Below are 14,855 nucleotides of genomic sequence, written 5' to 3'. Positions count from 1 at the left end.
ATAGAGGTGAAATTTTTCACTGAGTTCATTGTGAATTTAAGAAATTTAATCTGAAATTATATGGCCCACTTTTTGAGCTGAAATAAATCCCAGCAATTGTTTAGTTTACCAGAGAGAATAAAACAGAAAAGGATTAAAATAAAACATACGTTAGGTTCCATCATCCAGGCCTTTGTGGGAACTCTTTTATATGGAAAAGCAAAAAAGTGTCCTGTTTTATATACTTCATTCCTTAATATAGAACTTAAATTTCATCAGATAGCATTGCCTGCTTACCCTAGAATGGGCTGCCACTCTGCAACTGCTTGCATGGCTTAATAGGTGTGAATTTTAACTTCTGAGCCTCTCCCTTCAGGTGTTTCTAATCTGAAAAATGACTAAATGAAAGTAAGCCAAAATGGCAGATTTCTGTGCCAGGGGTTTTTATGATATCCAAACATCCAACCACTCACCATCCTCATGGAATAAATGGGAACAGTTTCACTTACTTTCTGGGGCAGACATCACAAGTCTGCTAGGGCCTATGCCCTGCCTCAGCAACCTACCATGCATGTGCCAGGGTTTAGCACATGGACTCATTTTCTTTGGCACACCCATAAGTTGCTGCCACCACAATCCTGCTTTACACAGCCTGTAAAAAGCTGCTATCAACCTTGAATAGCAGGTTCTAAGCAGCCTCCCTTCCTCCTAGTCACTCTTGGCTCCTTTTCCCCCACCCCAGGCCCGTCTCTTTTTGCCAGAAGGAAAGAGCTAAGCACTTGAACACATCACTGTCAATTCCTTAAGAAAAATTGCTACCTTGCTTTCCTACAAGATGAAAAGCCAATTCAACAACGCTTAAAACCGTGCACAGTTGAACAAAGGAGCATAAAAAAAATAATAATAATATTCTAAAAGTGTTTTTCTAAATTTCTCTTTAATGATGCAAAGGCAGTTTTTTTCTCTTTATTCTTCAGAAACATATAATACAAGGAATGTAAACGATCATTTGATTAATTTGTTGCCCTCCCTTGGCTTTTGATTTGTTTAAAAACAAGCAATAGTAAATTGAATTTTCTCTTCAAGTTGGTCAGGAAAAGTACCCAGAGAGTTTTCTGGTCTGAGACCGATGCACATGGGGATAGTTACATTCATTTAAGGAAATAAAATATGAATGTTTTTCTCAGCCAAGGAGGCCCTCCAAGTGGCATTTTGTAATGTATTAAACCTCTCATTTGTTTTAGACAGGTGTTCATCTGGCAAAAGTTGTAATTTGTTTTTTATTTTCTTTCCTGAAAGGAAATAAATTTCATGACATTTTTTCCCTTTTTCTCTATTTTGCGTTTCAAATGAAAAATAACGGAAAGAAATTTTAAATGAGGTGGGCTCTCAGTTTGTAATTTGCTCATCTAAGCTGACACTGGACTGTTCTTCACTACCTAAATGTCTCCATTTTGTAACAGGTATCTCTGGGAGTCTCTACCACCAGACAGAATCTCTTTGTAGAGAAATTAAGGCATATATCCATGTTGCCCTTCATTCTTGGCTTTGTGCAACATCCAGTTTCTTTTCATGTGTCATGTGTCACAATCAAAGATGAGCTATCCTGAAAGCAGCCCTTGTCAGCTCTTTTGAGAGTTTGTGTGTGAGCTTACTATCTGTTTGCCCCTGTTTAACAATTTCTCACATGCTTTCCCAAAGGAAATCACCGCCCCATGATTTCAAGATGTCTGCACTTTCAGATCCTACTCTGAGCGTTAACCCTTCAAATTACAAGAGCATAATATGCTTATCTGCCATCTTCGGATCCTTCTTCATGCATTAATAGTAATGCTAAGATGTCAGTCCTCATCATGTGATTAAGGCACTATGCTAAGAAGGTTTACTCTTCACAGCAAGCCAATAACATAGGTACTATTGATTTATAGGTGAGAGAACTGAGGCTTGTGGAGGTTAAGGTGACTTGCCCAAGGCCACACCTAATAAAATGACAGAGCCAGGATTCAAATTCTATCTTCCAACCTCTCACCTTTAGCCACTGCAAGACATTGCCTCTCAGAGGTGTTACATTACCATGTCATTTGTGCTGTCATGGCAGTATCTGTTAGGAAAACAGAGGTGGAACTGAAATGGACTCTTCTGGGTGTATGGAGAGAGCTCATTAAATAGGCATATCTGAACAGGAGTGTAACAGGAGAGTAATAAGGGAAGGGCATTTTTGAGGAGAGAGAACAGTTTGTCCAAAGGCAGATCAGGCAATACAGGAACAATGCATCAGGGGAGGTGGAGACAAGGCTGAGAAGGCAGGTGGAGTCACGCTCAAGTGTAAGCAACAGGGGTCCATTAGAGTTAGCAGTGATCGTAGATTAGTTCTGGAAGTGTATGGCCTCATGTTGTATTGGGGAAAAGATTATATTGACATCTGCTACAAGTATACTTCCTGATACTAAGCTGGAGAGAATTGCAGATTTTTCACAGCAAGAATCCTTTTGCCCATGCAGGTAAGATGCAATACATGCCTATAGGGAGAAACCACTTTCACTAAATAAAGGCCAAAATCAAGGCAAACTTTTCAGATAGTTAAAAACTATCTTAGCTGTCATTAAAGCCATGAGAACATGTTGGTTTCTAGCACTGATTTATAAAGTGAAGTGTTAGATTTCACTGTTCCCCAAAATTTTATAATGAAAAAATATGGTGGAACATTTAACTAAACATTGCACAATTAGAAAAAAAATTTCTCACATATTTGAAGTGCATTAACTCTCCCATTTGAGGAGACATTTTCTGCATGAAAGGTTGTATTTATACCAGTTAGGTGAATACTTCAAAAAGTACATTTTTACCCTTTGGAAAAATTGGACCATACTATAGAGCTATTAAAAACATCTCAGTAATCATGAATCTGGCTGTATGGAATGCAAGAGAGGAAAAATTCTCAGGAGTCAAGTATTTTCCCCATCCCATGCTTTTTAGAGTAGTTATCTAAAATCTATAAATTTGATGATACGTTTATGGTTTTTGCATTTCACATAAAGGAATGGAGTAGGATGTGAGGGATGAAGGCACTTGTGCAATAAAATTCCTACACGTATTGCATTGCATTCCACCACAGAAAGTGTGCTGGAAAGAGCATGGTTAAAAAACAAAAAACAGGGACTTCCCTGATAGCGCAGTGATTAAGAATCCACCTGCCAATGGTGGGGACATGGATTCGATCTCTGGTCCGGGAAGATCCCACATGCCACGGAGCAACTAAGCCCATGTGCCACAACTACTGAAGCCCGCGCACCTAGAGTCCGTGCTCCACAACAAGAGAAGCCACAGCAATGATGAAGCCCACACACCACAAGGAAGAGTAGCCCCCGCTCTCCGCAACTAGAGAAAGCCCGTGTGCAGCAATGAAAGACCCATCGCAGCCAAAAATAAATAAATAAATTTATTTTTTAAAGTGAAGTATTGTTATAAAAAAACCCAAAAAACAAAAAACTCCACTGCTTGCTAGCTCATTTTGGATTAATGATGGCATCTTAATTACAATAATTTGAACTCTGATAATTTTAGCATCTAAACTGTGGATGTCCATTCTACTGAAAAAGCCTACTCAAAAGCTAGTTTTACTTTATCTATTACAGGACACAACTATTTTTATTGAATTTATACTAAAAGAAAAATGCAGATTTCATTTCAGCTATCTGTGGCATAAGCACTGTTCTCCTTTTTTCAGTAAAGATACATTTGGCAGAGTTTAAATACTGAAAGTCTTAGTGCCAGAGGAAAATTTTTCAAAATGGAAAAAAAGAAGTGGCTTCTTGATCACTTAATGGCCATATCTGTCTTAATACATTTATTTCTTAATATATAAATAAGATTTAACAAATCAAAATAAAATATGAGTGACACCCATCCTGTGATCAAATCTGGTGCCTCTTCATGGTCTGCTGTCTCATCTCACCATAGGCTTTTTTTTTTAACAGTTAAGATTTGTTAGCCTGAACTCAACTTTAACAACTTCTGAAACTCATGTGTTAAGTTACAGCCCATAATAGGATACAGCTGCACAAGGGTGAGTTTCTAAGTTATGATTTTTCTGTTTAAATGATACGGTTTTACTGATTATGTGCTACAGATTGATTTAAGAAATGTAAGACAACTTTAGAAGCCTTTCATAAAAGAATCTTCTTTATTTAATACATTTCATATTGGTGTTTTAACCCCAAAGGCTCTTATTTCTTTTCTTCCATGTTCAAATGCTCATATAAGTTTAGTCTGTCAAGGCAGTTTTAAAAATCCTATTTTAAAAGAAAAAGGAAAGAAAAAAGAATCCTACTGAAAGTTTAATAATGACAAAATAGGCAATTATTACACTCCCTGTAGTTTTCTACATTCTCTCTCTGCTGTCCTTAGAATACTGTTTGAATTATGGTGTTGCTTTTTTTTTTTTCCTACTGGGATGATAATCAGTTGATCCCTATTCTGATCTCATCCCATTAATGCAGCTGTGGGAACCCATCATCTAGTCACCACCCCTTTCACACTTAGGGGCTGTATAGTGTAGTTTACATTTTTCTCATGTGCCTCTGTACTATGAGTTATAGTTTTGCTGGCATGTTTTTGTCCACACCTAAGTTGGAAGTCCCAGGAGGGCAAAGCCATACCTTGCACTTCTATGTAACCCCCAAGGTGTCTCCCACAAGGCCAGGCACCTAGCAGGTGCACAACAGACTTTTCTGGTGGCTGATTTGTTTATTTTCTCCCTCACAAAAAGGGGGAAGATTTTTCCCATTGTCAAGTGAAATATGATGAAGTAAATGGTACTGGGACTTTCTAAACCATCATCCATTGACACCTTAATCACAGCCTAATTGCATGCAGGGTTAAGCTGACAGCCCCATGAAACAGGAGGCAGCATGGAAGAAGGATGGGCTGTGAAAATAAACACAGCCACCTCAGGCAACTTCCCCAGAACACTGCCTCAGGTTGGCCTTGGTAGAGCAGCCCAAATTATCCCATATACCACACTGGCAGTGACTCAGATTGCCAGTCCTTATATTCATCCTCAGGGTCTACCCTCAGCTCTGGGTCACACAACTCTGTGTGCACCAAGCTCTTTAGGGCCAAACTCTGTCCGTGCCTTGTACATAAACCCTAGTTGGATAGCTGTGGCAGGGTCATGGAGAGCTTTCTTATAATGACTCTACCTGGGGAAGGTATGTTACATGCCTAAAGCCACATTTGCACAGATTTGACCATTCTAACTAAACAGAACTGGTCAGCAAAGTAACAGTGTTTGATTTTTTTGTTTGTTTTTTGTTATCTTGGATCCTTGGTTATCTAAAGTCAACAGTCCTACAAAGTCTCTGAAATATAGTGCAGTGTCAGTGCCCAATGGCACATGGGAAAGATATCAATATATACTTCCTAATTGGTTAAGTGGATTACATGAGGTTTTTAGTCTATGTAGCTTTTGTGATTGGATGACATCATTTGAACCATGGTGCACAGATAAAGCACATTTGGGAGCTCAGGCCTGCTATTGCTGCTGCCGTTCAATTGTGGTATATTTAATGACCTTTTATTTTAATGTCTTTGTGATTCCCTCTTGTTCCTTGATATTCTCTCCCCTCTGCCTTCTTAAAAAATTACCTTGTACATCCAAAGATATTTTTTTAAAAGTGTTATTTAAATTTATCCCCAAATGACTTATAGTTCAGCAATTTAAAATTCTAAAGGTGAAAATTAAACCAAAACGAACGATGTACTTTTTTGCATATTATAGAGAATCTCCCAAGAGGTTAATTTTGTAAAAAAAAAAAAAAAAAAAAAAAAACAACCCAAAGAATCTTAATTCCCTCAGAGAAAGTGTTCAGGGTAGAGAATGGGGACCAGACCAGAAGAAAAGAAAAAGCAAACAAAAGAAACACAACCAGCTTCCCAGCTGCTGAAGGAGCTAGGCACTGACTCTGGAGCGTTACTAAAAGAAAATAATGCTGGGAACAAAGCAAGACTCTTAGCTGTCTCAGCTCTGTTGTGTGGCTGTGGCTACCTTTGAAAGAGTATCTACAGAAAAGAAGAAGGGGCCCAAGATTCCTACATATTGTACATGACACACAAGCTGTGTCAGCAAGATTCCATTAGCCTGGTCAAAACTTGTCAAAGCCTGAGGATGGTTATAAATGTTTAGACAGCTGGCTCTGTTGGTCAGTGTCCTGGAGTTAGCCAAGCCAAGCACAAGACCCACAGGTACCCCATTTTGCTTGAATGGCAAATTGGCATCATGCCTTGAGCTGGCTCCTTAAATTATCTGGGGGTCCTTTTCCTATTTCTCCTCAACAAATCTAGGGAATCACATTGACAAAAACAAGTTGTACATGATTGAATTGCTAGAATAGAAAATACTAATTAACTTTATTTTAAAAGTATCACCTGCTAAGGGTAATTAAAAGATTATATTAAAATATTGCATAACAAAAAAATCCATCTGTTTGGAGGCAGAGAATCGATTTGAAAATATGTTTAGCATCTTGAAAGCCTCTTAATGGTTTATCCTTAAATGGTAGCCTTTCCAATTTGTCTTTAATTGTTTTTGGCAAGGGAAATTTTGCCCAGCTAGAATTTTTTTCTCATGTAAGGCATAAAGAAATTGCTTCTTTTTTTCTGATAGATTCATAACATAACATTCATAACATACTTTTAAGACCCCTTATTACTGACAAATGACTGTCTTCCCGGCAGGACTTACCTGGTATTAGGTAATTGAACTGGGCAATGAACTATAATGTTTCTACTTTCCTGAAGCACAATCAGTCATTAACATTGATTTCAAATAAGAGTTAGCCCCTCTCTGTAGTTTTTGCTAAGAGCAGTTCTATTGCCATTAGCATTTATTAGAAAGTGAAAAATTGGGACAGACATCCATGTCTCCAGATTTTGAGACATGTAGCATTTCATCTATTTATTTTCTGTCCATTATGAAGCTTTGACTTTAAGAGTGAATGACATTAAAAGACCTTTCTTTTTTCCATCTCTGAACTCTTCACATATTTTGGAAATAAATTAAAAAGCACAATGTGTCCAATTAGGAATTTTCAGATTTGAGAATATTTTTAGAATGTTTAATGACATGGTTTCCAATACAAGAACAGTCAGTCTCAAAGATGCAACATGCAAGCATATAATCATGCCTTTTCCTTTCTTCCTTCACCTTCTCTAACCACAAATAATAGCTAACACTCTAGTGCTTACTATGTGTGAAGCTCTATTCTGAGCATTTTCCATTTTAAGCTTTACAGCAACCCTGTAATGTAAGTACTATATTTTACAGATAGAACAGGAGCACTAGGTAGGTTTCTTACAGCGGTAAAGACAGGATTCAAACCCAGGCATTCTGGCTTCAGAGTCCATGCTTTTAACTACGTAAGGAAACTGCCTGCCTGTTGATAAAATGTGGAGATAGAAGATGCAGTACACGTTTTATTGTGTTCAAACCAAAGCCCCTATAATCCATGGGGCATTTACATCCTCTCCATCTCAGAGTTCCCATATGAAAACATATATCATGTGTCCCTATTAGCATCTTCATCGTGTCCAATCTATGAAAATGACAAGCTCTGAGTTTTTAGGATAAAGGCCCTCTGAGTGGCTTCATGCTCCTTCCAGACTACAAAAGGAGCATTCTCTTGCTTGCTGCATCTCCTACTCACTCCTCATAGAGATTTTCTGCCCAAGCTCCTCCCAGAGAGACATTCTTTCTGGGCTCACCCAGATGCATAAGAGCAACTGCACATTCTCTCCAAGTATTTGTGCCCTTGTTCTTCATGAATGGAGCCACTACAGGCAGCACATCACCTCAGGCAAAGACAAAGGACAAGGAACTCTGTGTTCCTGCCTTTCTCTCCCACTTGGGTAAAGCTGAGGCACCAGAACAATAGGATCAATTTCCAATTATTAAAAGAAACAAACTCCCCTTACCCTGTCTCTTATCAAATTGTACCCCCTTCCTAATGGCATCCTTCCCTATTGCTCCCACACATAATTCCACAGCTGAGGCATTACTGTTTTTCTTACTCTTTTTGTCAAATGCCACTCTCACTCCTTTGAGAGCACAGTTCCTATCCCTTACCCCATCCCGGTGTAAATCTCATTTTTCTGAGGTGGCTCAGATTAGGCCCTCCTCCTATGCATATTTTTATTCTTTAATTAATTTATTTATGTGTTTTTGGCTGCGTTGGGTCTTCGTTGCTGCGCGCGGGCTTTCTCTAGTTGCGGTGAGTGGGGGCTACTCTTCCTTGTGGTGCATGAGCTCCCCTCATTGCGGTGGCTTCTCTTGTTGCAGAGCACGGATTCTAGGCACGCGAGCTTCAGTAGTTGTGGCTCGTGAGCTCAGTAGTTGCAGTGTGCCGGCTCTAGGGTGCACAGGCTTCAGTAGTTGTGGCACAGGTTCAGTAGTTGTGGCTTGCAGGCTCTGGAGTGCAGGCTCAGTAGTTGTGGCGCACGGGCTTAGTTCCTCTGCGGCATGTGAGATCTTCTTGGACCAGGGATCAAACCCATGTCACCTGCATTGGCAGACGGATTATTAACCACTGCACCACCAGGGAAGTCCCCCTATGCTTGTTTTTTTTCTGACCTTTTCAGTTCACATTTATCTACTTTTCCCCTTGAATCTGTTTAATTATTGTGCCATAAATTTTAAAGTTTTAAATATTACCTTAAAATCATTTCTGTTCTACAATGTAGCAGTCTAGTATTTTGTTAACAAATTATATTATGAATTCACTATTTCTGCAATCATATTGTAAGCCTTTATGAACAGAGGCCTATTTTGACTGCTTTGTTGTTTTTTTTTTTTTACTCTATACCATCAAAGACAGGGTTACCAGATACACCAGTGCCCCATTGCTGGTTAATTGTGGTGTTCTGTTACACAATTCCTGATCTCAGAGACTACTTTCAAATCCTTTTCAACACAGTGCTCCAGGCAGTCAACATAAACGGATTAGAATTGACACTCTGAGACAAAAGTACTTACCATTCCTGTTCAGGATTTCCCTAAGTCCTAGTTATCATGAAGGTAAAGCCCCAGCTGGCAAGCAGCTAGCAATCACATGTTTACTCTGACCAGGCTTCATCTTTCTGTACCTCCTCAGCCATCTCCATCTGAGCCATGGCTGCCACCACCACATCCATGCTGTGTGGGTACCATGGTGGTTCATATAAGAAACCTCCTATCTAGAAGGAAGTCTTGATCTCTCCATGAATCGTAGTACCTTCACCTATCTTCTGTATGTTCATTCAGTTGCACAGTACAGATATGTAGTTTTCTTAGATTTCAAATGAATTCAACAACTGCTTCTAGATGAATAGCCCTGTGCTAGATACCAAGGAGGCTACAGAGGAGAATGAACTAGAGTCCCTGCCCTCTAGAATCAGTCAGCTGTGAGGCAAATAACATAATACTGTACTCTATAGGATGAATTGTTATCACAAGGCATTTCATTCCTCTGGCCAGAAGTAAGTCCAGCCAAGTCTGACTTGATAAATTTAGCCTGGAGCACTACATCTATTTTATTACATGGCTTATAGGAGATTAAGTGCTAAGACATAGGGCCGCTAATGGAATAAGAGCACAGAAAAGTACATTCATATGGGCTAGAACCAGTGGGCAAGGCGTGATGGAGGACGTGGCATTTCCTCTGAACTATGAGAAGAAATTGGATGGATAGAAGGGAGGGGCAGAAACAATACTCAGGATAGGAAGGAGAACTTGAACCAAAACACAGGGGAAAAATATGCAGTATATGTTCAAGGACAAGTAAAGACACTGCATTTGCTGAAGCTGATTGAGGATTTCTGCTAGAAAGGGTCAAAGGTTGGATGGTCGAAGTGTTCCACATTGTCGGATGTCTTCATTGGTCAACTGCCTTCTGTGAAATTTGATGCTGAACTTTATAATCAGAGAGAAAGCTTGAGGAAGGAGAAAATGTAAACCTCATTTATGAAAAACTTGCTTGGGGATCTAGTTACCACTCTGAAAACTGTCCTATTCAGATTTTAAAACACAGTGAAGAAAAAAGTATCCACACTAATGTCTATAAACTGCATAGCAAATTGTCGTCTTGTTGATGTGAAAATTTTCAAAATTGCTGAAGAGGTTTGTCTTAGTCAGCTTGGGCTGCTGTAACAAAATACCATAGACTGGGTAGCCCAAACAACAGAAATTTATTTCTCACATGTCTGGTGGCTGGAAACTCCAAGATCAAATTGCTGGCACACTCAGTACTTTGGAGAGAGCCCTCTTCCTGGTTTGCAAATGGCTGCCTTCTTGCTGCGTCCTCACAAGGGAGAGAGAGGAAGCTGTGGTATCTCTGTTCTTATAAGGACACCAATCCCATCATGGGGCTCTACCTCATAATCTCATCTAAACCTGACTATCTCCCTAAGTCCCCACTTTCTAATACCATCATATTAGGGGTTAGGGCTTCAAAATATGAATTTGTGGGAGACACAGATGTTGAGTCCATAACAGGGTCTATTACATGTGTCTGAGAAAACAATTTGGAGCAATGGAATTCATTAAGAAGTTTGATGTGCAAAGTCAATTCAGAGGTTAAATTGCTTTCTTTACTCTCAGATGTTATGAAGTGATAGAAATCACAAAAAGGAACTGGATTTCATGCTGTTGTTCCTAGGATCTCCCCAACAATTCTCTCTCCTTCCACTTCCTCCCATACCCCCAGCCTCAGCCATTTGACATTCTATTTCTTTCTTTTTTTTTTTAAAACATCTTTATTGGAGTGTAACTGCTTTACAGTGGTGTGTTAATTTCTGCTTTATAGCAAAGTGAATCAGCTATACATATACCCCCATATCTCCTCCCTCTTGTGTCTCCCTCCCACCCTCCCTATCCCACCCCTCTAGGTGGTCACAAAGCACTGAGCTGATCTCCCTGTGCTATACAGCTGCTTCCCACTAGCTAATTATTTTACATTTGGTAGTATATATAAGTCCATGCCACTCTCTCACTTCGTCCCAGCCTACCCTTCCCCCACCCATGTCCTCAAGTCCATTCTCTACGTCTGCATCTTTATTCCTGTCCAGCCCCTAGGTTCTTCAGAACCATTTTTTTTTTTTTAGATTCCATATATATGTGTTAGCATACGGTATTTGTTTTTCTCTTTCTGACTTACTTCACTCTGTATGACAGACTCTAAGTCATCCACCTCACTACAAATAACTCAATTTCGTTTCTTTTTATGGCCGAGTAATATTCCATTGTATATATGTACCACATCTTCTTTATCCATTCATCTGTCGATGGACACTTAGGTTGCTTCCATGTCCTGGCGATTGTAAATAGAGCTGCAATGAACATTGGGGTCCATGTGTCTTTTTGAATTATGGTTTTCTCAGGGTATATGCCCAATAGTGGAATTGCTGGGTAGTATGGTAGTTCTATTTTTAGTTTATTAAGGAACCTCCATACTGTTCTCCATAGTGGCTGTACCAATTTACATTCCCACCAACAGTGCAAGAGGGTTCCCTTTTCTCCACACCCTCTCCAGCATTTATTGTTTGTAGATTTTTTGATGATGGCCATTCTGACTGGTGTGAGGTGATACCTCATTGTAGTTTTGAGTTGCATTTCTCTAATGATTAGTGATGTTGAGCATTCTTTCATGTGTTTGTTGGACATTCTATTTCTTTATAGTAATTTTACCGGTTAAACATCAGTTACCTTGACAAAGGCAAGACCAATAGATGACCTGTAGTATTAAACCCTGAAGTCGGAGAGTTGCTCAGCTTGGCTCCAGCATCAGCCAAGTTGTTATTCATCTGCATTCTCTGGGTCTCCAGCTGAGGATTCACTACCTCTCTCCTGTCTGGTGTCCAGATTCACTATGGATGACCAATTTATCTTGTCATGGCTGTGGATAAAGCCCTTTTCCTTTAGTGTCCATTCAGACAAAGTAGAAACTCTTTAGAAAGAATTTCACTAAACTTTGGGAGAAATAATGCATAGAAATAATACAAACAATGTATTCCAGATGATAGCTTCCTGATCCTGAGGTGGAAGGCACAATCAGACAGAGAAACTTGACCTTGACTTTTTTGTTCATGCCCCTCTTCAAAGGAAGCCTGTTCCAAAGCCCTCCTTGGTCTTTTGTCATTTCCTCTTGTTCCTCTTGTGGTCTCTCCTTTAGCCATTATTCCTTGAAAGAAGGGACTGGAATGGGAGGCCTAATCACAACCCCCCTCTGAAGCCCACAGCTGGTGGGTATTTACAACATTGTTTTAAACCAGAGCAAAGTGTTAGCTGAAGATGAATCAGGATACCTGTTCACATGACACAGACTGCTCATTCACTGTGACAGTTCCAAGCTAGAAAGTGTCATATCACTTGTATGAAAAAAATACAGATATTAACCCTTTGCTTTGTTTGACTGCCAAGAACAAGTATCAGAAAAATGGCCCATAGAAAATGGTAGGTGAAGTAATTCTTGTGCAGAGCCTCCTACACCTTTCCTACCAACAGCCTCACAAAGGCAACACATCTTCCATACCTTTGATGACATTCAAATATTCAATTAACCTTTATTCTTCTTCTAAAATGCTTCTAATAGATGTAGACATGCATGAAAACAACTTACATTCCATTATAATTAGGAGTGGCTCAGGATGAGCAAAGAGCTAGACTATACACCCAGACCAAACTAGGTTAAAAATCCCAAGGCTAAGACTTAGTAGCTGTGTGATTGTATCCTGAGCATCTTTTATTTCTTATCTCTATGTTGTGGATAATACCTGTTGTAAGAATTAAATGAGAAAATGCCTAGTGCCTGGCATATAATAGGCACATGATAAGAGAGATGAGAATAGCAACTTCGTCCTATCCTACTCAGGACTTCTCAAGCTTTAGTGTGCATCAGATTGCCTGAGAATCTTGTTTAAAATGTAGATTCTGGTTCAGTAGGCCTGGGAGCATGAGAGCCTGAGGGGCCTGGAAGGTGACTTGAGGAAGTTTAGAATGAGAAAGAGTATCAAGACATAGGGTCTTCTATGACTTGCCAAGAAGTTATTTGTTCTGTAGGTAATGAAGGACCCACAGAAAGATTTTAAGATGTGAGTGATTTAATTAACCATAAGATTCAGAAAGATTACCTGGAAACAGTTGAGGATGGGTTGGATGGGAGGGTGATTGGAGTCAAGTGGGTACTGTGGTATATCTGGTTAGATATGAACCAATGCAGCAGTGGCAATATTAACTGAGAAGAAGTGATGACTATCAGAGACATCAGGATATGGAACTGACAAAATCTGGGCATTTATTAGATCTGGAGAGAGGAAATTAAGTTTAAAGTTCCTGTCAGGTTTCTGATTTACGTGACTGGGTATATGATTATATCACTTTCTAAATAATTTGGGAAAAGAGTTTATGGAAAAGAAAATGGGTTGAGTCTAGGAATATGTTGAATTTCTGTGACATCCAAATGGAAGTATCTGTTAACAAAGTTGGAGTTACAAGAGAATGTTTTGGGAACTATTGGCATATATTATGGTAGATGGATTCATGGAAATAGGTTCTGTCATTCAAGAACAGTAGAGAGAGAAGCAAGAAAAGACAAGGATAAGGCTCTTGTGCAAATCAACATGAGGGGTGAGCAGAGGAAGAGAAACCCATAAAATAGACAGAAGAAATGATAGAAATACAGAAGAAGAATCAGGGAGAATACTGTCAGAAAAGCTTAGGGAGATGAGAGTTTTTAGAAGAAATTGATCAGCTGTGTCAAATGCAGTTAGAGGTCAAGTAAATAAGGACTGAAAGTTAGAATTAGTGATATTTGCCAAGTAGTTTCAGTAGCATAATGTAGAGGAAAGCCAGATTGTTGGTGGGTTAAAAATGAATGGCAGGGGGACTTCCCTGGGTGTCCCGTGGTTAAGACTCTGCGCTTCCAACTCAGGGGGCATGGGTTCCATCCCTGGTCAGGGAACTAAGATCCTGCATGCCACATGGCATGGCCAAAAAAGAAAAAAGAATATTCCCTAGGTTAAGTGTTTCTTTTAATTGATTAATTCATTCATTCATTCATTTATTCATTCATTTGTTATCTTGAGCATACTTATGGCCACTGAGGAGTGAGTAAAGAGAAAACATTTAAAAATAGGAAGCCAAGAGAATTACTAATAGAACAATGCCCAGAAGAAGCAACACAACTACATTTGAGACTGAAGGAAATAAGGTAGAGCTGGGCACTTGTGCAGATGGGTCACTAGATGTAGGGAGGGATATCACACGCTTGGTGGCTTAAGTTTGTAACGTGAAAGGGAGGATCATTGGCTGGGCACTGAAGGTGCAACTGCAGCTGGCGACTAAACTGTGTTGTGAGGTCTTTCTTCAAATTTGGGTGGTTTTCTTCAGCAGTACTTGACCCTTTGCTTGCCTTTTCTTTGACATTGTCCATGAACCTTGTTGTTGCTACTTCAAAAAAATAAAGGAGCATGTGTTTCATAAATAGAGCATCTTCAGATATACTGATCTTTGAAATTCCAAACAGCATGCTGGCCTTCTTCCCTCTGCACTCCATTCATCTGGTTTTCCAGTCGACACGAGGAGATAGAGATAGAAAGATGGATTGTGTGTGTACATGTACATATGTTGCACTCTTTAGAGGTGATGACATACGTAAGACCATCAAAGAAATCTTCCAAGGTTGCAGAATAAAAAATTTGAAAACCGCTACATTTATTCATGCAGAAATTTTACTTAGTACCCACCTTTGAACTCTTTAATCCACACAGTTTTACGTGCCAAAATTCTTGTGTTCATTTTACCTAGAAGAGCATGAGTCTTCAGCTCCTTACTCCACTTTTCAGCTGAA

The 14,855-nt window shown here is 39.4% G+C and overlaps 1 protein-coding gene across 6 annotated transcripts in view; it reads left to right on the top strand.

The window, feature by feature from the left end:
- Positions 1-14,855, top strand: part of LIX1 (limb and CNS expressed 1) — a 48,888-nt gene that overhangs the window by 2,759 nt on the left and 31,274 nt on the right. For 2 of the 6 annotated variants that reach the window (XM_060143322.1, XM_060143318.1), the window contains exon 3: positions 3,957-4,045. The exons of the other annotated variants lie outside the window; for them this stretch is intronic. The gene's annotated coding sequence lies outside the window, so the exon portion shown is untranslated. The remainder of the gene's footprint in view (positions 1-3,956; positions 4,046-14,855) is intronic. 6 annotated transcript variants of the gene reach the window in all.

The sequence above is a fragment of the Lagenorhynchus albirostris genome, chromosome 3, assembly GCF_949774975.1.
Source record: "Lagenorhynchus albirostris chromosome 3, mLagAlb1.1, whole genome shotgun sequence".
Classification (NCBI taxonomy): Eukaryota; Metazoa; Chordata; class Mammalia; order Artiodactyla; family Delphinidae; genus Lagenorhynchus; species Lagenorhynchus albirostris.
This window is presented reverse-complemented; position numbering and strand designations above follow the sequence as displayed.